General features: G+C 42.9%; 1 protein-coding gene and 1 pseudogene across 1 annotated transcript in view; one reads left to right on the top strand and one right to left on the bottom strand.

The window, feature by feature from the left end:
* LOC109556865 (small ribosomal subunit protein eS6-like) overlaps positions 1-13,452 on the bottom strand; it is a 43,395-nt pseudogene extending 29,943 nt beyond the window's left edge.
* The window catches only part of DAB1 (DAB adaptor protein 1), a 1,468,439-nt gene that overhangs the window by 1,059,994 nt on the left and 383,574 nt on the right, over positions 1-24,871 (top strand). The window lies entirely within an intron of this gene.

Here is a 24,871-nt window from a genome sequence, read left to right on the forward strand (position 1 = left end):
AGCACAGGCTTCCCCGTGACAGTTCCCATCAGTGAGCGAGACCGGACCAGACCAAAGCTGTGTGATACTCTGCCCGTTGAGCCGATCACTGTAAATATCTGACGACGGATTAGAGAAGCCCAGGGCTAGGAGTAGAAGGGGCTCAACCAGGGACTGCATACTTCAAAACTGCAGTGCTTTGCCATCAGCTCTGGCATAGCTGCCAGTGTTGGGAAATTTTTAAGAAAAGTAGCATATTTTCTGGGTTGGGTGGATATGGAAGACAGGACAGTGGAGTCATGAAGGGGGGACGCTGGGCTTTCTGTGTTACTGTTGGATCACTTGTAGTCCATCCCTTCCCATGCCTTGTTTATTTCTCCGTTAGCACACTCATCATGGTGTGTGACAGCTGTGTCCCTGCCTCTATACTTATATAAACTCCCAAAAGACTGCAATCACAATCGGGTCATTTTTCTATCCCTGGAAGCTACAGAAAGTGGTGCACAAAATGTCAGTTGAATGGAGGAATAGATACATGGATAGAACAGCTCCTTATTCAATATGCTGGGTACCGTATTAGATTCAAAGGAGATGGGAGTGAGTACATGCAGGTGGCTTCAGCCTGTGGTGGAAGCAGCCACTTATATCACTACTGTGCAGGGTCCTGAGAATGATGACAGAGGGCCACAGGAGCTGCTGTCACCTCCGGGAAAACCTAGTGTGGTGGTTGAGAAGGGGAAGGGGCTGAGTAGTCCAGAGTTTGGACTCTAGAGCCAAGCAGCTTGGACTCAATACCTGCCTTGAACATTTGCTAGCTCTGGGATCTGGCCACATGGCATATTCTTGTCTGTGCCTCAGTCTCCCTGTCTGACCAGCCACACAGGGGTCTAGTAGGATGAAATGTGCAAATCTATATAAAGAACTTAGTGCAGTACCTGGGTCAGAGCAAGCACAAGGGTTTAGAAGTGTGACTGCTATAGCCAGAATGTTGTGCTCCCCCCTCCCCCTGCCCTAGTTCATATTTGATCCCTAACTCCAATGTAATATTTGGAGGTGGGACTTTTGGAGGTGCTTATTCGGTCATGAAATTAAAAGACACTTACTCCTTGGAAGGAAAGTTATGACCAACCTAGACAGCATATTAAAAAGCAGAGGCATTACTTTGTCAACAAAGGTCCATCTAGTTAAGTCTATGGTTTTTCCAAGAGTCATGTATGGATGTGAGAGTTGGACTATAAAGAAAGCTGAGTGCCGAAGAATTGATGCTTTTGAACTGTGGTGGTGGAGAAGACTCTTGAGAGTCCCTTGGACTGCAAGGAGATCCAACCAGTCCATTCTGAAGGAGATCAGCCCTGGGTGTTCATTGGAAGACTCATGTTGAAGCTGAAACTCCAATGCTTTGGCCACATGATGCAAAGAGCTGACTCTTTGGAAAAGACCCTGATGTTGGGAAAGATTGAAGGCAGGAGAAGGGCATGACCGAGGATGAGATGGTTAGATGGCATCACTGACTCAAAGGACATGAATTTGAGTAAACTCCTGGAGTTGGTGATAGACAGGGAGGCCTGGCATGCTGCAGTTCATGGGGTTGCAAAGAGTTGGACACGACTGAGCGACTGTACTGAACTGATTCGGTCATGAGGGTGGAACCCTCACGAATGAGATAAGTGCCCTTAACAAAGAGGCCCCAGAGAGATTCTCCCCCTTTTGGAGGTGAGGACATACTGTAGAGAACTACTTACAGAGTAGAAAGTGGACTCCATCAGATACCGCATTGGCTGGTACCTTGATCTTTCAGCTTCTAGAACTGTGAGAAATAAAATTCTGTTGTTCAAGCCATGCAGTCTGTAGTGCTGTGTCATAGCAGCCTGAGCAGACTAGGACAGGTGGCCTCTGTCATCAGAGGTGGGTTCATGTCTCACCTTGGCAGCTCCCTGGCTCTGTGGCCTGAGGCAAGGACATCACCTCAGTTTCTGCTACTCCTTTAGTGGTGCTCATAGTGTTGCATGACTTCAAGGGCAGTTCTAGGGGTCAGCAAGCACCTGTGGGTCAACCACTTAACAGGATAGTAAGGACTCAGCTGTGGGAGGAAACAAGTGGGAGAAGAGACAGCTACTTGCTTGCTTGGAGTGCGTCCCTTAGGGTAAGCTTGAGACTAAGCCCACGGGAACGCCATTGTCCCCATGTGTGCTTACGTGCTCAGTTGTGTCCGACTTTTTGCAGCCCCACAGACTGTAGCCTGCCAAGCAGGCCCCTCTGTCCGTGGAATTTTCCAGGCTAGAACACTTAAGTGGGTAGCCCTTTCCTACTCCACGGTATCTTCCTGACCCAGGAATTGAGCCTTTGTCTCTTGTGTCTCCTGCCCTGGCGGATTGTTTTCCACTAGCACCACCTGGGAAGCCCTGCCTTGTCCCTATCAACTGCCAAATGTGCCATCCTCTGGCACAGCCAACGATAGACCAAAGGGTCTATCAGGGTGATGAAACAAGCTGTAAATGAAGGTACCATCATTTCAGATTAGTGTCTCCAAAACCAGGCAGAAAGAACCCTGAGACCTGGTACATTTTGGCAAGTCATAGCAGGACCCGCCACTAGAAGATGGGATGCTGAGCCCTGTGAAAATTTAGGGAGGACTTTCAGCCTTCCAGCCTTCCAGGGTGGGCTTCTAGCTACACTCCTGGGATGAGGCAGAGCCCCCCCAAGTGCTGGCTGTATATTAAAATTTATGGAATAAATACTATGCGCAGGCCAGTTCCAAAGCAAGTACATCATCATCTCAGGGAATGCAACTTAGGTGATTTATGAAAGGTCCATAAGTAACTGTAATGTGCCGTCAGGATTGAGACCTACCCAGGCAGAACCTTCAGAGGGCGCCAGGTTGTCCTATATGAGAGCAGAGGCCAAAGAGATGATAGGGGCAGGGACTGTGGAGGGAATCAGCCATGTCTCTCAGAAAGTTTAAATCTCTTTGCAACTTAACACTTTCATTTTTTCCCCCCAAATAATACAGCTCTGAATTTATCTAGGCAGTTTACTTCAGGATAAATTTCTTTTTATGTAAAATATTGGTAGAATGCTAAATTGTATGGTCATTTCCTTCCATCAAAATTTTGCTTTCCAGGCAAGAATTAATATGTTAATATAGATGTTTAAAATGAGTTAATAAAGATTTACATGTTCTTGATTTATCAGTGATTCATGCATTGAAATGACAAAACTTTGTACTGTTAGGTGATCCATATTATAATGGCTTTGATGAAAATGCTTATCCATTCTTAGAGCTTTTCTGTTTCTTTTCTTGTTTACTTTCCTGTCAAAATATTTAGCCCTTTCATCAATAATAAAATAATCCATTTGTTCATTCGACAGATGTTTACTGTTAAACTTTTTGTTTGTTAATTGTTTTGTGTGTTTTAATTTGTCACGAGTATACTTAGCATGCCTGTGTCAACAAATTCAGATACCTGCAAAGGGACCTGTCTTTCTGGGCATGCCATAGTAAGGATTTTCAAGCCAGAATTTTACTCAATTAAAAAGCACATACTGCTTTTTCCCCTTTGGGATATGCTTCCTGGAGGGGTCTGGAATAGGCTGGAAAAATTATATCCAGTTCTCCTTTAATAATCCTTTAAGTATCTTCTGATGCGCATTTCAGAATGGTGATGCAGATATAAAATTTGTAGTGGGAAAAAGTTGAACTTGAATTTTATAAGACCCAGCGATTATGTTCTTGAAATATGTTCATGTCTGTGCCATTGTCAAGGGGAGCCACCCTCTCTGATTTATTCCACTTGGACCAGAATTTGTGACTGCTGATTTCCTTTCATCCACTTTTGCTAATAGATTCAGGAAGTAATTTCCAGATGTGGAAACAGTAGCTCATAGATGATAAAATGTAGAGCCTGGGCAATTTGGAAAGGAGATAAACTTAGTTAGTTTGAGAAGTTGAGATCTCTTCAGACCACTCCACCTTGCTTTGCACTTGCACTGTTCTCTTTTATTTTCCAGAAGGCAATGGCACCCCACTCCAGTACTCTTGCCTGGAAAATTCCATGGATGGAGGAGCCTGGTAGACACTCCATGGGGTCACAAAGAGTCTGACACAACTGAGCGACTTCATTTCACTCACTTCATACTTTGTCACTGGAGAAGGAAATGGCAACCCACTCCAGTATTCTTGCCTGGAGAATCCCATGGACAGAGAAGCCTGGTGGGTCATGGTACATGGGGTTGCAGACAGTTGGACACAACTGAAGTGACTAAGCATGCATGCTTTTATTTTCCATTAAATACAGGTGTTTGCAGCTAGGCCTGGAGGATTGTACCAGGACTGTTTCTGGTAAACTCTCCCTCTCTCTCTCTCTCTCTCTCTCTCCAGGAAACTTTATATGCTCTTAACTGCTCACTTGGATTATCAGCCCAGCCATGTGTTGTTAAAATTTTATAGCCTCTGAGCATCATTAAGGGGTCATGGAAGCTGGTCAGGGGAGGCAGAGGGATGGAGCAAACAGACCAGCAGCTAAATGTGTCAATCAGTGGGCATCTTGATTTATTTGTAAGGTAGCCATGGAAGGGGAGAGAGGTTGAATTTTTCTTGTAAAGGGGATGAACCAAGAAGTTTATTATACGTTCGTCTTAAAGGTCACGTGTATGAGCGGAGAGAGTTCTTGAGGACAATATCATATTATTTCAAGATAATCTGCCATACATACTGTGCATGTTGGCACTATGAAAGCCAAGTGATAGTTTCTTTTTTTTTTTCTTCTGTCTGGGCTCTTCAGCCTTTGGCGGGGGATGGGGAAACAACCAAAATAAATAGGAGCTTAGATGTATTATCTTGAAGGCAAGGGCTGTGAAAACCCTTTCGGGGAGCTTGTGTGCCAAAGCATGCTGTGTTAAGTCAGCCGGAGGTCATTACTGTTTTTATTAGGTGATTTTATTATAAATATGATTTGGGCCTCAATCATAAACAGATCCTTTATGTGTGTTTCTGAACATTCTGGTGGCTCCAAAGCACTAAATTCCAAATTGGAATATTGATTGTCTGATGGTTGAATTACAGCCTTCTTCAAATCTTGAAGGAGGCCTCAGGGCCCATGTGTCTTTCTGGAGATAAGTTCTCGTAACTGAGAGATGTAAGGCCTTAAACAGTGGGTCCCACAAGGTGGAAAACCAAAGGCAGACTGGAGTACTGTTCTCCCCCTGGTAAATTAGGAGGTATTAAACACACCATTTTATGGCATGTATAAGAAAATTGTCATAATTTGTAAATGTCCCTGAATTTCCTCTCGGGTAAGGCAAACATTAATGCAGCCTGCACATGTTTATTATTTCCATGCAAATCCAACTGAATAGGTTTTTTTTTTGATTCTTTAGATTTTTTTTTTTAACTTAACCACAGGCATCTTTCTCAATTTTCCAATTCTATAAATGTCCCTTAGTTTTAAAGTTTAACCCTAACATTTTTACAATGGCCAAACATACTTTCATCAGGATTTCTCAATATCAGCATTGTGCTCAGTCCTTCAGTCGTGTCTGACCCTTGTGATCCCATGGACTGTAGCCCGCCAGCTCCTCTGTCCATGGAATTTCCCAGCAAGAATACTGGACTGGGTTGCCAGTTCCTCCTCCAGGGGATCTTCCCAACTCAGGGATCAAATCTGTATCTCTTGAGTCTCCTGCATTGGCAGGCTGATTCTTTACCACTGAAGCCCTTCAATCTTAGCACCGTTGACATTTTGTGCCAGATAATGTACAGTATAGGATGGCTTGCAGTATCCTTGGCCTGTACCCAGGACATGTCAGTAGCATCTCCTCCCACCATTCTGACAACCAAAAATGTCTTCAGATGTTGTCCCCTGAGGGGTAAAGAGCCTCTGGTTGAGAATCACTGCCTTGAAGTGGTGTCCACTCAAAGCACTTCGACATTCTAAACACAGAGCAAAGTGACATCTGAGAGTTTAAAAGGAGAGGCAAACTCAAACCCCAGGGATACAAACCCTTGTTCATATGTTAACTTCTCCTCGAGCAAGTGAGGCCTGAGGGCAGGGCTGGCTGTGTGTTTTCTGTATCCCCATGGCCTGGGACTTCGAGTCAAGTAATAGGCCCCTAGGAAATATGTGCTGGATGAAGAAGAAACCAATTACCTGTCTAAATATGTATTTAGCTTCCATAAGCATATTCTTTTATATATTTCTGTATGTGCATATGTATCTATCCTTCCATAAAAACTTGGCTGAGAATTTTTTCTTTTCTCTTCCAGCATCTAATGACCAGCACATAGCAGATACTCAGTAGCTATAGGTTGAATGGCTACCTGGCATGTAAAAAATACATTGAAAAGATGAATTAACAAAACATCCATGGTCATGTGCCACCATAGATGCATTTTTGTGGCATTTACAGTAGTCTGAGGTTGAATGTGGGATACTCCACAAATGAACACTTAAGAGGCCAGATACTTTGCCACTTTTGAACATTACACTCAATGCCTTGGGGGCCCAGGTCCAGGGAGGCCTGATGAATCTTTTTGAATCTGCACTGGCAAGATGGAGAATGTTATGGTTCAGTGGGGGATGAATTATTTCATTTTACACTCCCAGATCATCACATCTGTGCATATAGCCACTTCCCATTCCCAGAACTGCCCTGGCTGCCCTGCCAGAGTTGTGGCCAATCTCACCATGATGACTGTATTTCCAAGGACTACATTTAAAGTTATAAACAAGTCAGAGCATCACAACCATTCCAAAGATTGGTGCTGAAACAGCACAAAAGTTTACTATTATTGGAAGGTATTTGAGATCACTTTTTAAGCTTTAGATTTAAATTTGTCCTGTGGGCTTGACCAGTACAGTGGTGTGATTTTAAATGGACTGTAAAAAATATTTACAAGGTCCAGTGGATTTCTAGGTCGGGGCTCAAAGCTTGAGGAGGAAAGAAGAATCAAAAGGCACTTCAGTTAAAATCAGAAAAGATGGTTGAAATAACCTGGTTCAGCCTTCGTGAGTTACAGATGAGGAAATTATTGGAGATGATATGACTTGTCCAAGGTCACAGATTTTTTTGTAGGAGGGGGGCTTGTCTTTTAAATATTTCTCACTCTTTCTCCCCACCCCACCCCAGTAAAATTAGCCCGAGATTCACACGCACGGATAAACAATAATTTTCCTAGATTGTTAAAACATAAATGTATTTGGACTTAGAAAATGATGATTTAAAAATAGTCAAGTGCAAATACTTTCTTTTACTTTGTGAGTAAACTGGAGGTCCAGAGAAGGGGACCTTTGCTATTATTTACTTAAAAAGCTAGTTACTAGCAAAGCTGCAAGTTGAATCCAAGAGTCCCTTCTGTTGAGTTTTCCTTTGGCAAAGCATGCAACTTGCTTATTATCTTATTTTGTACTCCCCTGATTGCAGTCATTTGTTAGCTGATATTTCCTGGGCAGCTGTTTATGCTGGACAAGAAGACACAGAGGTTTTCAGGACACGGGCTCTGCCTTTAGGAGCTCACATTTTGATGGAGAGACAGAAACGATCAGACAATGCCCACTGGATATAATATTCAAGATAAGAAGACTGTTTGGGGGCTATTAGTGGAAACTGGCAAAGAAAGTTCTTGCTGGAGGTGACACCGACAGCCAGGGAATGTGAGGGTCACCACAGGAGGAGTGGTGTGTGTTTATCACAGGGGCTGAGTGGAGCACTAAGCCAAAAAGAATGCCTGAAAAGAGAGTTAATTAGCCCAGTGCCATGCAAGAACATAGACCTTGATTCACGACCTGGTTTCCTAACTTCTTAGTTGAATGATCCTGGTTCAGTCCTTCATTGATGTCACCCTCGTTCTCCATAATGAGGATGCTCATTAATAATAACCCTTATTTTCATCATACTCACATGTGAACTTGTTTGAGTGCTAGGTCCCCAGCCTTGTACATGGATGTTCATCCTGACCACACGAAGAACCCCCATGTTCCAGAGATGGAAGTTTCCCAGTAGGTTCAGAGCTGTCCATGATTTCATCTCAAGCCTAAACCCAGAGCCGAGCTTAGAACCTGTTCTGGCTCCAATTGTAAGACTCTTCTGAGGATTCAGTGGGCTGATCCCATTACAGGAAAATGTACGCCATTTGTTTTGTATAATAACATTCCTTCTGTGTCTACTTGGTAGGCCCTTGCTTGGGGACATATGTGTGCATAACTTGTATTTCTTATCCACAAATTTTCTATTCATGATATGAATGAGTAAAATATGGAAAAGGAAAATATTTATTTAGAATATCAAGTTTTGGGTCCTGGAAAGGGAAAATATTTCTTTCTGACTTTTTGATTCCTTCTTCTTAGGTAATCCCCTGACTTTATATTATCTTGATACTTTTTGAATTTTATTTTAAATTAACTTTTATTGGAGTATAGTTACTTTACAATATTAGTTTCTATTGTACAACAAAGTGAATCAGCTATGTATATACATATATCCTCTCTTTGGATTTTCTTCCCATTTAGGTCACCACAGAGCATTGAGTAAAGTTCCTTGTGCTATACAGTAGGTTCTCGTTAATTAATCTAGTTTATGCATAGTAGTGTATATATGCCAGTTCCAATCCCCCAATTCATCCCACCAACCTCCTTCTTCCCATGGTATCCATACATTTGTTCTCTACTTCTGTGTCTCTATTTCTGCTTTGCAAGTAAATTCACCTGTATCATTTTTCTGGATTCCACATATAAGCTATATTATGTGATATTTGTTTTTCTGACACTTCACTGTGTATGACAGTCTCTAAGTCTGTTCAGATCTCTACAGATGGCACTTTTGTTTCTTTTTATGGCTGAATATTATTCTGTGTGTATATATTTCAACTTCTTTATGCATTTCTCTGTTAATGGGCTTTTAGGTTGCTTCCATATCCTGTCTATTATAAATAGCACTGCAATAAACTTGGGGTCCCTGTATCCTTCTGAATTGTGGTTTTCTCTGGGTATATCCCTAGGAGTGGGATTGCTGGGTCATATGGTAGTTCTATTTTTAGTTTATTTTTTTATTATTATTTTTTACTATTCTCTATAGTGGCTGTATCAATTTACATTTCCACCAACAGTGTAAGAGGGTTCCTTTTTCTCCACACCCTCTCTAGCATTTATTGTTTGTAGATTTTTTGATAATGGCCATTCTGACCGTGGTGAGCCGATACCTCACTCTAGTTTTAATTCACATTTCTCTAATGCTTAGTCATGTTGAGCGTCTTTTCATTTGTTGTGGCCATTTCTATGTCTTCTGCCTAGGTACCAACCCCAGGGGAAGGGCTGGATCTCTTTCCTACCCTTCTGTCATCCCACGGTTTGAGTTCTTACTTCCATTGATTAAGCTCTTGCTCTCTGCCAGCCACTGTGATACATCATCACAGCATTCATAGCAGGAATGAGGACATCAAGGCCTGGAGAGGTTGCCTGACTCTCTGCTAGCAAGCAGAGGAGGTAATGTGCAACACAGGGTCTGTCTCTCTCCATCATCCCAACTTTAACCATTAAGCAATATTGTTTGTCTTCTTAATTCTTTGGGGAAATTTTTCTGCCGCTATGATGAAGCAAATGTAATATTCACTTTTCTAGAGTCCCAAGCGGAGAAGGCAATGGCACCCCACTCCAGTGTTCGTACCTGGAGAATCCCAGGGATGGGGGAGCCTGGTGGGCTGCCGTCTATGGGGTTACACAGAATCAGACACGACTGAAGCGACTTAGCAGCAGCAGCAGCAGCAGCAGAATCCCAAGCTATTTCCTTTCAATCCCTATTCAGCTGTCCCTTACCATCAAGTGTGACTTTTTCTTAGTGTGTTTCTGATATCAGCCTTTGGCTAGTTTTCGGAGGTGAGAGGAAAAATACCTCTTGGGTATGTTTGCTTATATGCAATGGAAAGGCACGTGCCTGGCATGATACTTAAGACTTGAACTTACCAGGTTTCTTTGGGTAGCTGCATTTTGGGGAGCCTTGTTGTTTTGCTGACTTGATTCTCACAGCAGTGTGCTGACATAGCTGTGACTGCCTTCATTTTACGGAGGTAGAGATGGAAATATGCAAATATAAACTGACACCAGTCCTAGAATCTTTGAAAAACTGATGCCCACTCCCAGTAGGTCTCTAAACACATGTGTAGCTCAGGTCCCCAAACATGTAAGACATCTAGCACTGATGGAAACTGTCTTTCACACTCCAGGGCTCTTGCTTTTTTCCAGGGTACCGTTTTATGTGAGCTTTGTACAGTCATTTTACATTTCTGTGCTTCATTCTTCCCATCTCTTCTAAGAGATGCTCAGAATAGTGATGGGGGTTAGAAACACAGGTGCTGGAGTCAACAGCCTGGATCCTCTCTTTTTTGCTCCCCAGCTGTGTGATGGTGGATCAGTTCCATCATTTGGAATCTCAGGTTTTGAAGTGAGGATAATGACAATACTAATCTAATGATATATCTATCAAGATGAAATAATTTACGTAGATATAATGCTTACAATAGTATCTTAACATATGGTAAGCTCTTTCTATATGTATTAGCTACTATAATTATGAACTGGCATTATTTACCATTCAACCATTTCATAAGCCACTACTGTGTGCCAGACACCGTACTGGATAGTAGGGTGGGTTCCTGGCATCCCTTTCAGCTCTGACGTTCCATGATGGATATAAACAGCCAGACCCTCCATCACTGGTGGAAGCATTGTATGGTTCGCTTCAGGGGATATTCTGACTCTCTGCTTACAAATTGTTATGTGTGAAATGAAAAATGCATTTAGCTGTTACTTTCTTTTACCCCTCTTGTTCATGTAGGTGGATTGTATTTTACTATCTAATTAAGAGTAATGGGAAAAAAATGGAAGGGAGCACATTTGTAGCTGATGTGTGGGTTGAAGTTTCCTGAGATGAGAAACAAACTCATAAACAAGAGAGACAATAGCACTATTTAAATGAGAAAATCCACGGATCGCAGCATACTGAGTACTGCCATTTTGCTGTTTTGGGGCCGGGAGAAGGAGAGCATGAGCATATTTGTACATAGTGACCTTGGTCCTGCAAAGAGCAGGACACATTTGGATATGAAAATTATTTTCACCCTGTCATATTAGCATCATCCTATCTTTCGGCACACCTTTCCACTGCTGCACAAATCAGAGATAAGTCCGGGCCCTCACACACCCAGATCAGAAGAGGATAAACTGAAGAGGCTTAGCCTGTTTCCTCTCTTTGGGAACTAGCATGTGAACACCAGTTTCTCCTTGCCTCCAGTTTACAGAATTTAGCCACACATACTGGAAAGAGCCTGTTACTTTAGGGTTAGTTTATGACTCCTGCTCTTTTAATTATATATTCCTCGCCACCCTTGAATAAGACATATCTTTCTGAGGCTCTTGCCTTCTTGGGAGTATGGGGCACAGAATTAGACTTGGCCTGATATCCTGTAAAGAAAGCTGAGTGCCGAAGAATTGATGCTTTTGACCTGTGGTGTTGGAGGAGACTCTTGAGAGTCCCTTGGACTGCAAGGAGATCCAACTAGTCCATCCTAAAGGAGATCAGTCCTGGGTGTTCATTGGAAGGACTGATGTTGAAGCCGAAACTCCAGTACTTTGGCCACCTGATGTGAAGAACTGACTCATCTGAAAAGACTCTGATGCTGGGAAAGATTGAAGGCAGGAGAAGTGGATGACAGAGGATGAGATGGTTGGATGGTATCACCGACTCAACGGACATGAGTTTGAGTAAACTCTGGGAGTTGGTGATGGACAGGGAGGCCTGGAGTGCTACAGTCTATGGGGTCGTAGAGAGTCAGACACGACTGAGTGACTGAACTGATATCCAAAGCCTGGTATAGTGGGAAGTGCATGGTCTTTGCAGACAGAGAGACCCCACCTGACTCGTGGCCGCTCCTCTTTACTGCACTGCTCAGAACCTCAGTTTCCTCTTCTGCTAATTGAGCACAATATTAGCTGTGTCTCCAGGCTGTTGCAGGGTCTAATGGTGTGTCATGTGTTTGGTTGGAATGTAGTAGTCCATTTAAATTAAAATGTTGGGGCCCCTTAGACCTGTTTCTTTATCATGAAATGCAGAATATGTGCAAAAAATTTATGACCTCATATGTGGACAATTAATGAACAAATGCGATTCATGGGGTTGCAAAGAGTCGGACACGACTGAGCGACTGAACTGAACTGAAGCAAATAAAAATAAAATGAAACTCCAGGTACCCACTCTCCAGGCCATGAAAGAGAACACTATAAATCACTCAAAACTTCCTAAGATCTCCTTGATAGCATCTCCCTGCCTACTCCCCAGGTAACTTCTAGCTTGAATCTCATGTCAGTCATTTCTTTGGTGTCTTTTCATAGGTCTCCCTAAACAATTTGTATTTGATTTCATTTTTCTGGCTTTTGAACTTTACATAAATGTAATCTTACTGAAAAACACTTTTGTTTTGCGTTGTATTTTCAAAATGTCTTGCCATCTCTGCATGTAGCTATAGTTCAGTAATTTTTGCTGCTGTGTAGTATTCTGTTCCTAGGATCTCTCTCTATCTAACCTAGTAATGGAGTCATTTGGTTAGTTTCTACATTTTTCACTGTTATGAAATATGTTGTTATCAATATTCTATCCCTTTGGTTTTGAAGCTGAAAAGGTCTTTCCAGATGGTTTGTTTCTTTTTGATGTCTGATCTTATTTGTTACTCTTAGAATATGGTGTTTTTGACTGGACTCAGACTTAAAGGTAGAAGCTCTCAGAGGGGACAGCCTGCATGTCTTGGGAATCTGTTCTTGGTATTTTTCTTTGGGCTGCTTCATTCTTCTGGTGCAAAGTTTAGCACATTCTGCAGCCTCTTCCTTGTTTTTCTTAGTATGCTGTTTCTTCCGAGCAATAGGCCAATATCTGTGTTGCAGAACACGTTTAATAACAAGACGCTGAATCTCAGGTGCTTTGGTTCTAGGTTCCTTACCTTCATTGTTTAGGGGCTTTCTCACAGCATACTGGCAGACCTCATCTTCTTTAGAGAGATTAGAAAGTCTGCAGATTCTGCTAGCTCCTTTGGGCCCCAGGCCATGAGGCATAGTAGTATCAATGAGTCCAAAAATATCCTTCTCCCTCTTTTTAATGATGATCAAATTGAGAACATTTAGATTGGCACCCACAGTACAACCTCGTATAGACTTGCACTTTCTTTCTCCAGTCCTCCTTGGTCTGTAACAGGAATGCCCCTTACTCAGTAGCAGGTGGGCTCAGCCATGGGTCAAGACACCCTACTTCATGGGGAAACCTTGTTTGTGGTTCCCACCACTAATTCAGGCCACAGAAACTTCCATTCTTCACTGGAACATCAGCAGCAACTTGTGTGGCCGTACACTTCTCATGAAAGGTGTAACGTTTTCATTCACTGTCCACTGCAATGAGTTTCTGGCGGCCAGTGGGAGGGAAAGAGATGTTCAGCTTCATCCCGAAGCAGCCGACCACCTCCGAGGCACCATGACAAAGAGCTGGACAGCTTTTTTAAAAATAAAAATGCTGTGCTTCCTTATTTATGGCTGCACCGGGTCTCCATTGCTGTATGCGGGTTTTCTCTAGTTGCAGCGCTGGGGGCCATTCCTCATTGCAATGTGCAGTCTTCTCGTGGCAGTGGTCTCAGTAGTTGGGGCTCACAGGCTTAGTTGCCCTGGAGCATGTGGGACCTTCCCAGATTAGGGCTCAAACCAGTATCCCCTGCATTGGCAGGTGGATTTTTAATGACTGGACCACCAGGGGAGCCTGAAACAGTTGCTCAGCCTAGTTGTTTTCCATATCAGACAGCTGAGGCCTAAGAGAGCAGGGCGAGTCCCCAGGTTCGGCAGCTAGTGAATGGCAGTCGGGGCCCATCACCCAGGTCTCTTGTCCAGTTTGGCTGATGGCTGTGGTAAAGCCTGATGTCTGATAGTTTGCCTTTTTATTTTAAGCAATTTCCCATACTTTTGATATTATAATTTTGGAAGTTTTATTTGAGAGAGCTCTTTAAGACTCTGCTAGAAATATGCTGGCATTTGCTGTTGAGATGGTTTTTCTCCCCGTCTCTGAAGTTGGGGCTGTGCTGGCCTCTGTCCCATTAATGCTGGCCGTGGGCACACCCCATGGCTATGGACCTATCGTAAGCTTCTACCCCTTCAGCAATGAGAGCCCCTGAGACATGTTTCAATCAGGGAAGGAATCAAAATAGACCCAAGATGGCCAGGGGGAAAAACTGCTAAGGAAAGAGGGATCTGATTCCTTACAAGGCACTTTCTTAGGAAATGTCCCTTTACTATAAATAGGAATGGATATTCAATTTTAGGCCCCCTTTAAAAAAAAAACAAAAAACTCTCTAGGACCAAAATTAGATTGGAGGCTGATGAAATGAATGTAGGATGGGGTGATTCTGTGCTGAGACACGTCTGAAAGTTTGAGCAGCTGGTGCGGTGGAACAGCTGAGCCGCAAACAAATAGCAGCTGATTTTAGCACTTCTTATTTCAAGATGCCCTGGTTTGTTAACTCCAGCATTCGACTTACTGGTAAGCTCTCTTCTCGGAGCCCCTCAGCGTCTCATCCCTCTCTGCTACCCGTAAACTGTGCTACCTTGGTCAAGTGATGCCTCGTTCTGGGCTTCAGCATCCTGCATCCTGTCGTGGGAAGAGTAGCCTGTGTTTGTTAAGAGCTTGTCATGTGCCAGGCACCATGCCAAGCACTCTGTATGCTGCTGCTGCTAAGTCGCTTCAGTCGTGTCCGACTCTGTGCGACCCCATAGACGGAAGCCCACCAGGCTCCCCCGTCCCTGGGACTCTCCAGGCAAGAACACTGGAGTGGGTTGCCATTTCCTTCTCCAATGCATGAAAGTGAAAAGTGAAAGGGAAGTTGATCAGTCGTGTCCGACTCCTAGCGACCCCATGGACTGCAGCCCACCAGGCTCCTCCGTCCATGGGATTTTCCAGGCAAGAATCCTGGAATGGGGTGCCATTGCCTTCTCCGAGCACTCTGTATGGATCACCTTATTTAGTTTTCACAATAACACTATCAGACGAGAACTTTTATGTTTTTTTATATGGACGAAATTGAGCACAGAAAATTGAGTTGCATTTAGCACATCGATCCCAATGAAACAGAAAATTGGAGAATTGTCCTGGGAGAGATCTGTTTGGGCCTCTTTCCCTCATACTTGTTTTGGACTTTTTTTTTTTTTTTTTTTTGCTGTCTCTTTGTTTTTTGGCCATGCCACATGGCTTGCAAGATCTTAGTTCCCTGACCAGGGATTGAACGTGGACCCTCAACAGTTAGCGTGTGGAGTCCTAGCCACCGGACTGCCAGGGAATTCCCTGTGCCTCATACTCTGAGCAGGAACTATTGTGTGTTCTAGGTGTCCCCCTTTCCACAAGGCCCTTCACATCTGACACCTGGCCATCACCATCTATCTGTCAGCCGTGGAACCACAGAAAAGAATTTGGTTAGGATTCTGAGTTTGTGATTTGCATTTGTTTGGAGAGAATGCCCAAGTTTCCTGTCTCCCTTTCACGGAGATCTGTCACCCCTGAAAGTGTAAAAATCACTGACTTCATGTGAAAGTCACTAAGACAACAAACCACTGCCGTCAACCATTTGAAGACAAGGAAATAGACTTGTTTTTCTTATGAATGAATAAACTTTCAAAGGCTTATACTGATTACTTTTTAATGATCTGACCAAATATTTTGAAGTCGTATAAACACAGTGGAAATTCACTGTAAGGAGTGTATCTTCAAACTCAGAGTAGTAACCTGTTTTGTGAGTTAAACTATGTATGCACAGTCATGTCCAATTCTTTGCAATCCAAGCACTGCAGCCTGCCAGGCTCCTCTGTCCATGGGATTTCTCAGGTTAGAATACTGGAGTGGGCTGCCAGTTCCTCCTCCAGGGGATCTTCCCAACCCAGGGATTGAACCCAGGTCTCCTGTACCTCCTGCACTGGCAGGTGGATTCTTTACCACTGAGCTACCGGGGTCTTTTCCAGTGAATCAGTTCGTTGCATCAGATGGCCCAAAGTACTGGAGCTTCAGCTTCACCATCAGTTCTTCCAATGAATATTCAGGACTGATTTCCTTTAGGATGGACTGGTTGGATCTCCTTGCAGTCCAAGGGACTCTCAAGAGTCTTCTCCAACACCACAGTTCAAAAGCATCAATTCTTCAGCACTCAGCTCTATTTGTGGCCCAACTCTCACATCCATACATGGCTACTGGAAAAACCATAACTTTGGCTAGACAGATGTTTGTCCGCAAAGTAATGTCTCTGCTTTTTAATATGCTTTCTATGTTGGTCATAGCTTTTCTTCCAAGGATCAAGCATCTTTTAATTTCATGGCTGCCGTCACCAGCTGCAGTGATCTTGGATCCCAAGAAAATAAAGTCTGTCAGTTTCCATTGTTTCCCCATCTATTTGCCATGAAGTGATGGGACCAGATGCCATGATGTTAGTTTTTTGAATGTTGAGTTTTAAGCCAGCTTTTTCACTCTCCTTTTTCACTTTCATCAAGAGGCTCTTTAGTTCCTCTTAGCTTTCTGCCCTAAGAGTGATGTCATCTGCTTATCTGAGGTTATTGATATGTATCCTGACAGTGTTGATTCCAGCTTGTGCTTCTTCTAGTCCAGCATTTCGCATGATGTACTCTGCATATAAGTTAAATAAGCAGGGTGACAATATATAGCCTTCATCTACTCCTTCTCCAATTTGAAATCAGTCCATTGTTCCATGTCCAGTTCTAACTGTTGCTTCTTGACCTGCAGACAGCTTTCTCAGGAGGCAGGTAAGGTGGTCTGTTATTTCCATCTCTTGAAGAATTTTCCACAGTTTGTGTGGTCCACACAATCAAAGGCTGTGGCATAGTCAATAAAGCAGAAGTAGATGTTTTTCTGGAACTCTCTTGCTTTTTCTATGATCCAGTGGATTTTGGCAATTTGATCTCTGGTTTCTCTGCCTTTTCTAAATCCAGTTTGAACATCTGAAAGTTTTCAAGTCACATACTGTTGAAATCTAGCTTGGAGAATTTTGAACATTACTTTGCTAATGTGAGTTGAGTGCAATTGTGTGATAGTTTGAACATTTTTTGGCATTGCCTTTCTTTGGGATTGGAATGAAAACTGACCTTTTCCAGTCCTGTGGCCACTGCTGAGTTTTCCAAATTTGCTGGCATATTCAGTGCAGCCCTTTAATAGTACCATCCTTTAGGATTTGAAATAGCTCAGTTGGAATTTCATTGCCTCCACTATCTTTGTTCATAGTGATGCTTCTTAAGGCCCACTTGACTTCACATTCCAGAATGTCTGGTTCTAGGTGAGTATCATACCATCATGGTTTTCTGGGTCATTAAGATCTTTTTTGTATAGTGCTTCTGTGTATTCTTGCCACTTCTTCTTAATATTCTTACTATTCAATAGTAATAGTAATCAATACTAACAATGGTTTGCATTTATTGAGCACATATTATATTTGGCTCTCTTTTTAAGACTCTACATGAATTAACAAATATAATTACCAGAACTGCAATTTGAAGTAGGTACCAAACTACTTTGTTCATTTTACAGAGAGGAGAATTGAGGTGCCCAGAGCTTAAGGATTTGTCCAAGGTAAATCTGAGACCAGGCCAGAATGTGTCACATTAACTCTGATGGCAGATATCTAATACAGAGCAAGTTAATATAGTCACTCTTTGGATGACTTCATTATAATTCCTTAAGTCTGAGACTTTTGCCTCTTCCTGAAAGGTCTAAGATGAAGGAGTCAAACATTGCTTAAATGCCTAACAGGGACAAGTGTTTCTACGTATGTTATTGGCTCTTCAGTACTGTTCCATGCCTATATTTATCATGGCACTTTTTGGTTGTTGTAGGTTTACCTGTTTGATGTTCTCTTAGGCTCTGAGCTATTCACTATCTCTGTATTGGTGACCTTTTGCTGTAGTTAACAAGCCACCCCCAAATTTCAGTCGTTATTCAGGTCAGCTGTAGCTCTGCTCAGCTCAGTCCCAAGAGCCTGGTCATTCCAGAAACCCAGGCTCTGAGGTTCTCATGGCAAAGGGCAGAAATGCCAAAGTCTGCATTGACCAACATTATGTGCCTTTAAGGTTTCTGCTCAGTTGGAGTGCACGTTATGTTTACTCATATCCTCATTGGTCAGACTAGGAATGTGGCCATATCTGCCATTGGGGCAGGGGACATCCTCTGTCTCCCTTGAGGTGCTGGCAGTCATGTGGCAAAGGGCATGGATGAATAAACCCCTCACTGGGAAGGGCATAAGCAGTTGGGGATCATCACACAGTGTACTACCATCTGAATGATCTTGGATGAACAACTCTCTTTTATTCAAGAGAAAACTGAAGCCTGGAGATACTGTGTACGTGCTCAATTACAGAATTCTGTGACTTGAGCAAGTTTTACTGATTCCATGTGCATGCTCGTTCCCCATCTGGTTTCCAACGTCATCTCTTTCTGCTCTGAAATGTATACTCTATTCTTGGGCCACACTGAGGTTTATGTAATTTATCAAAGCAATGTGTACATTCATAATCTGTGACTTGGTGTATAATGTTCTGTTTGTAATCGCATTTTCCTCTTTCTGTCCTGATAAATGCTCATTCTTTTCCTGAATACTCAGGGCCTCTGAAAGCATCACTTGTTTCTCCTGGACTTGGGGGCGGGGGCAGAGCTCTCTCACTCTTCTTTGGTGTCCTCTCCTACCTCGGTGCTCTGTCTTTGCATTTTAGTTGTGTGTGGGCTTCTCTCTTTCCTCAGCCAGGCTGAGATTTTCTGGAAGGCAAAGGGAGAAGGGCTGCTTTTTAGCTGTGGGTCCCTACAACAGTACAGAGAAGGGGCTGTAAAAGTGCTTTGAGATAATGAATAGATGAAAATTTCCTACCTAAGAATGACACTTGTCAGTGTGGGTCAGTAGTCTTGAAGTTCATATCTACATCAAGTAGGTTGGATTTACATCATCTCAGAACAAAAGGCCTAGGAAATCGGTCCACTGTCATGACTTACATGTATTCCAGCTGCATATTGTTCTTTCTTTTAAAACTCGGCAGTTTTTAGACATATTTCCACGTTGAGTGATTTTTATCCCTCCATTTTCTGGTCGAAAACAGGCACCAATTATTCTCTTTAATTAAGTGGTTTTATGTTATTAATTGTTTCTAACTTACAGAAGTCCCACGAGACCCTTTATATGTTTCCAAATGAAGCCAGGAAGAAAAGTGCATTAATTATACACGCAAACTCCTTTTGGCGAATTAAACATGATGCACAGTGAACATGAAATGGCTCGCCCTCCTGGGCTGTCAGTCTTGTCATTAGTGATGGCTTGTATTCGTAGTATTGACATGGGCTTATCCAAATTGGATTCTGCAAAGAGTCATTTTAATTTTGCACAAATGTGAAAAGATGAAGTACTTTGACGTGCCTTTTTTTCCTTAACTCCCTCTGTTGCTGAGTGACTGGAGCTTCTCTGGTTGTGATACCAACTTCATATTTTATAGTGCTTGTAAAACACCAGATGTTTCCTTATCAGGCCACAGAGCAGCTGTAGGTGAGTCTCACAGGTGGAGATATTGACATTCTGCAGTTAAATCAGGTCATGCCTCTTTTAAGTCTGCAACCAGAAAGGGGCAGATCCTTTAGAGTTATTCACGTTTTTAAATATTTCTCTGAGCAGGGATAGAACAGAGTTGTGTCTAAGCCCCTTTCTGATCATTTTCAGTGGGCAGCAAAAAGGAATTATTCGTATTGTTTGGGCACCAGTTCTGTTCTAAGATGTGAAAGTGAAAACGTTAGTTGTTCGGTCACGTCCGACTCTCTGCGACCCCCATGGACTACAGCCTGCCAGGCTCCTCTGTCCATGGGATTCGCCAGGCAAGAATACTGGAGTGGGTTGCCATTTCCTTATCCAGGGTATCTTCCCAACCCAGGGATCAAACCCAGGTCTCCCTTATTGCAGGCAGATTCTTTACTGTCTGAGCCATCAGGGAAGCCCCTCTAAGATATATTGATGAGAAAGTACGGTATTTGAACATGTATTATGTGCCAGGTGCTATTCTAAGTGATTCACAGGACTGGCTCAGTTGATCCTGAGGTGATCCTCAGTTGATCCTACCCTGTGAGGTAGGGTTATTATCATCCTAATGCGTAGTTGAGGCAGAGAGAGATTAAGTCACTCTCTTAAGGCCACACAGCTAGAAAGTGGCAGAGTTGAGATTCAAGCCCAAAAGTTGGGCACTAGATCCCAGGCTCTTAGCTCTGCATCTTAGTGCTTCCCCAGCAGTGATATCATACCCTTTTATTAAGGGCCATATGATCCCCTGCAGGAGGCAGTCAGAAATTCAAAGCAATATTATACATGGCTGTGGTTACTGTATGATGATGCCATGGAAGATGATCCTCAGTCCCCAGGAGGCATGGATACAGGATTCTGGGACTGTTTTTGGCCACCGCTCAGTTTTTGTCTTGAAACTGCATTATCTGCAAAGCACATTACATTTCTAAGGCTTCTTTCTTTCTGAAAAGAGCTTGTTGTGATGTTTAGAATGCTCTAGGGAAATGACTCACCTTCTAACAACAACAAAAAAAGAACCCCTTAGGTTGATTGTCTCTGATGCCATTCACTGAGGACCTGTGTGTGCTGGGTGATTAAGACCCTGAAGAGCTTCCCAGGGAATTGTGTAGCCACAAAAACAGAAAATAGTTGTTGAAGTTTATTGAGGACTTACTACAGGTCAGTCACCATCCTAAGTTCTTTACACAATTTTTTATTATAACTACTTTAAAAATAGGTGTTTCACCTGCTTCTGCTGGGAATTGAGTATGAGTGAATTTGAGCTATGTATCCACTTTAAAGGCAAAGTCTTCCCTCGAAATAAAATGTTGAGATGATTGAGTTTTACTGTCTCTGAAAAGATCATATTATTCAACGATATTCATGGAATATCTCCTATATGTTAAATATTAATAGTATCCTAGGTCCAAGGGAAACAGCAGTGGATCAAATCAAAATGCTGCTCTCAAAATGGAGCTAACATTTTAGTGGAAACAGGTAGACAATAAATGCAATAAGCAGATCTAATACTAGATGCTTAAGAGCGATGAGAAGAAATGAAAAAGGGAAGGGGGATAAGTAGTGAGTTAATAACATTGTTGTGTGCATTCTCACTCACTTGTATCTGACTCTTTGTGACCCCTATGGACTGTATAGCCTGCCAGGCTTCTCTGTCTGTAGGATTTTCTAGGTAAGAATACTGCAGTGGGTTGGCCTTTCCTTCTCCAGGGGCTCTTCCCAACCTAGAGATTAAACCTGCGTCTCCTGTGGCTCCTGCATTGGCAGGCAGATTCTTTACCACTGTGCCACCTGAGAAGCCCCAAGTAGTGAGTTAGTTGCAGTTTTAAGTAGCCTGCTAAGAGAGGACTTCTGTGTGTGTGTGTATTTATTGAAGTTTAATTAAAAATCTAGTCACCACCACCACTTCTGCTCCGGGTCTATGATTTTTCTCCATTGCTTTCATAAAATCCTTATGTACATGGACTTTCCTGGTGGTCCAGTGGTTAAGAGTCCACCTGCCAGTGCAGGGGACAGACGCAAGTTCAAGCCCTGGTCTGGGAAGGTCCCATGTGCCACGGAGTAACTAAGCCCATGTGCCACAACTGCCAAGCCCTCGTGCTGCAAATACTGAAGCCTGGCTGCTGTAGAGCCTATGCCTTGCAAGAAGAGAAGCCACTGCAAGGAAGAGTAGCCCCCGCTCACTGCAACTAGAGAAAGCCTGTGCGTAACAAAGACCCAGCGCAGCCAAAACTAAATAAATACAATTAAAAGAAACAGTCCTCATGTACAAAGCATTTAACAACACGGCCTTGCCTACCTCTCATTTCATAGAGCCTACCCCCGCCCCCCACCATAAACTGTGCTCCAGCCCCACTGATCTTCGTTTCCTCGAACATCCCACATCGTTTTGTCCTCCGCCTTTTTGTGTGCCATTTCCTCTGCTGGCAACACGTTCTCACTTCATCGAGGAAGCTTTTCTGGACATCACTCACTCCTCTAGTTCCACTTCATTCCATCATACAGTGTCTGACTTACACTTTATTGGGGTTGTCTTTGCTTAATCCATGTAGAAGGAATGGGTGTACCTAGACAAGGAGGAAGAGAAGAGAAGAGGGGAAAAAGACAGGAAGATAAGCCTGAAAGGAAGGGAAATTAAAGGAGGAAGGAAGTTAGGAAGAACGGAAAGAAAAAAGGGAGAAAGGAAGGGAGAGTGGATAAAAAAGGAGGAGGAGAAAAGGAAGAAATTAGTTTAAAAATTTTATTGAAGTATAGTTGATTTACAACCTTGTGTTTAATTCTGCTTAACAGAAAAGTGACTCAGTTATATGTATATATTTTCATGTTCTTTTCCATTATGGTTTATCATAGGATATTGAATATAGTTCACTGTGCTGTATTGTAGGAGAAGGCAATGGCACCCCTCTAAGGCAATGGCACCCCACTCCAGTACTCTTGCCTGGAAAATCCCATGGACGGAGGGGCCTGGTGGGCTGCAGTCAATGGGGTCGCTAGGAGTCGGACACAACTGAGCGACTTCACTTTCACTTTTCACTTTCATGCATTGGAGAAGGAAATGGCAACCCACTCCAGTGTTCTTGCCTGGAGAATCCCAGGGACGGGGGAGCCTGGTGGGCTGCCGTCTATGGGGTCGCACAGAGTCGGACACGACTGAAGCGACTTAGCAGCAGCAGCAGCAGCAGCAGTGCTGTATTGTAGGACCTTATTTATTATCCATTCTGTATATAATAGTTTGTATCTGCCAGTCCCAAACTTCCAATCTTTCCCTCCCCCACTGAAATCAGAGTTTTTGATCAGACACCACAAGACCATAATTGTATTTTCAAGACATGAGTCTGGAGATTAATCATGGAGAGGAAGTCGTTTAATTCTGGCACTCATCTGCCCCACTTTGGCAGCTCTTTTGCAGTTTCATTCTTTGAGTCAATAAGACACTGAATTTTCTGTGGCCCCTGGGACTGAACTCTGCTGATAGAAGGAGGGAAGGTAGGGCTGATGAGGGAAAATGCCTCTGCAAACTCCTCTTGCCTCTCCCGAAGCATGATGAATCGTAGAAGTCCTGATTGAAAATTCTAATCACAGCTTTGCTGTCCTCCAGACCCCACCCGTTGACAGTTGATTCACTCTTTTTCATGCCCGCTGCCTCTCTGTAGTATGGTGGCTCTTATGCAGGAGTCTATCATTAGCAGACAAAGCATGATAAATTGGCCGGGGTTCCCTTCGTCCTTAGAACGTAGGATATGCTTCTTTTTTTAGACTGTCAGGGCCTGTGTGGGACATGGTCATGAAGGAAGGAAGTAACACAATATTGGGTGTGCCTGTTTGCTGCTGCTGTTGAGAAAGAGAATGATGCATTATGAAGAAAAAGTAGATTGCGAGCATCCCAACCCCCCACCTGCAACCCAAGAGCAACTGATGCAGAAAATCATTGATCACCATCAATGCCCCAACGGAGTCTGCGATTTCATTGAAGATGTAATACCCCTTTCAAAATCAGAGTAGTAAACAATTTCTAAAATTGAATCTCAAAAAGAAAAATCAACCCGCATAAAGTCTTTGGACTTTTTGAGGTGATTTAAGATCCAGAAGGATTAGAATTGATTGATTTTGATCTTGGAAGGAGGTTCACAGCAGTTCTGGAATCTGTGGTCTCCCTGGATATGATGCTATGAATGTCAGTCAGATACTGGCTTATTTTATTTTTTTAATTTGATTCTAGGACCCCGAGTCTGTATTTAATGTTTCAGTGAGCAGAACAGTTATGTTTGGCTCCAGCGAAAGATTGATAGAAGCGATTTTCGGCTGTGGAATCAAAACATAGTGAAAAAATGTCACGTTTAAATAAAATGCAGTACTTGGAGGCATCATGTGGTCTCAAAATAAATGAATTCATGGCACAAAGTTGACATATTTTGAAGGAGAATTTCTTTCAAAAATTTGAGGTGATTCATTTTTATGATTAATTGCAGTAGAAACAATTATGACAGCATTTTTAAGGGAAAGAAAGAGAAGCTTTGAGGTGTTCACAGGTAACATCCTATTGTGTTCACATTTATACGTTGCCTTACACAGCCTATGACGTTGTATGTTTGTGACGTTTGGCTGAAGGCCCTGGAGCTCTGGGGGTGCTCATTCATCCCAGGGCTCATTTGTTGTTTGTAGTTTGGTGGGGGAAGGGGCAGGGAGCCTTAGCAGAAGCAGTGATGAGAAATCCACTGGATTTGGATTCAGAGAGATCAGAGTATGAGTAGCTCTGTGTGACCCCAGGCAGGTAACCTAGCCTCTTGACATCTCCCTATCCGTTCCTAAAAGTTGGGACAAAACCAGGTAGAAATGAGTCCTCGGTGTCTAGCATAGGGCCTTGCATGCACTTAGAAAAGGGTGAAAGACATAATGGCAAGCATCAGTAGTGTTCATTTTGCCAACATGGTTGGGTATTTACTCTGTTGTCTATTTGAAGCTGTACTTGATATCACAGATCTCAAGGATCTTATAATCCAGAGGGGAGTTGGGTGGACTAACAAGGAGTGGGAAACCAGGAGTAGGAGAGGACTGAACTGAGAGTAGCGTCTCAATTTTGTAATCAAGCCTAGTGCAGTAACTAGTTCATGTGGAGCTCTCGGAAGATATGTGCTGAATAAATTGAGTTGAAAAGGCAAGAAGTGGGATTAGAAGGTTAAAAAAAATCTATGTATTAGCATCCTCCAGAGAAGCAGAACCAAGAGGATGTGTGTATATATAGAAAGGTCTATTTTAAGGAATTGGCTCATGTAGTTATGG

The sequence above is a fragment of the Bos indicus genome, chromosome 3 (genome assembly GCF_029378745.1).
Source record: "Bos indicus isolate NIAB-ARS_2022 breed Sahiwal x Tharparkar chromosome 3, NIAB-ARS_B.indTharparkar_mat_pri_1.0, whole genome shotgun sequence".
NCBI classification, from domain to species: Eukaryota; Metazoa; Chordata; class Mammalia; order Artiodactyla; family Bovidae; genus Bos; species Bos indicus.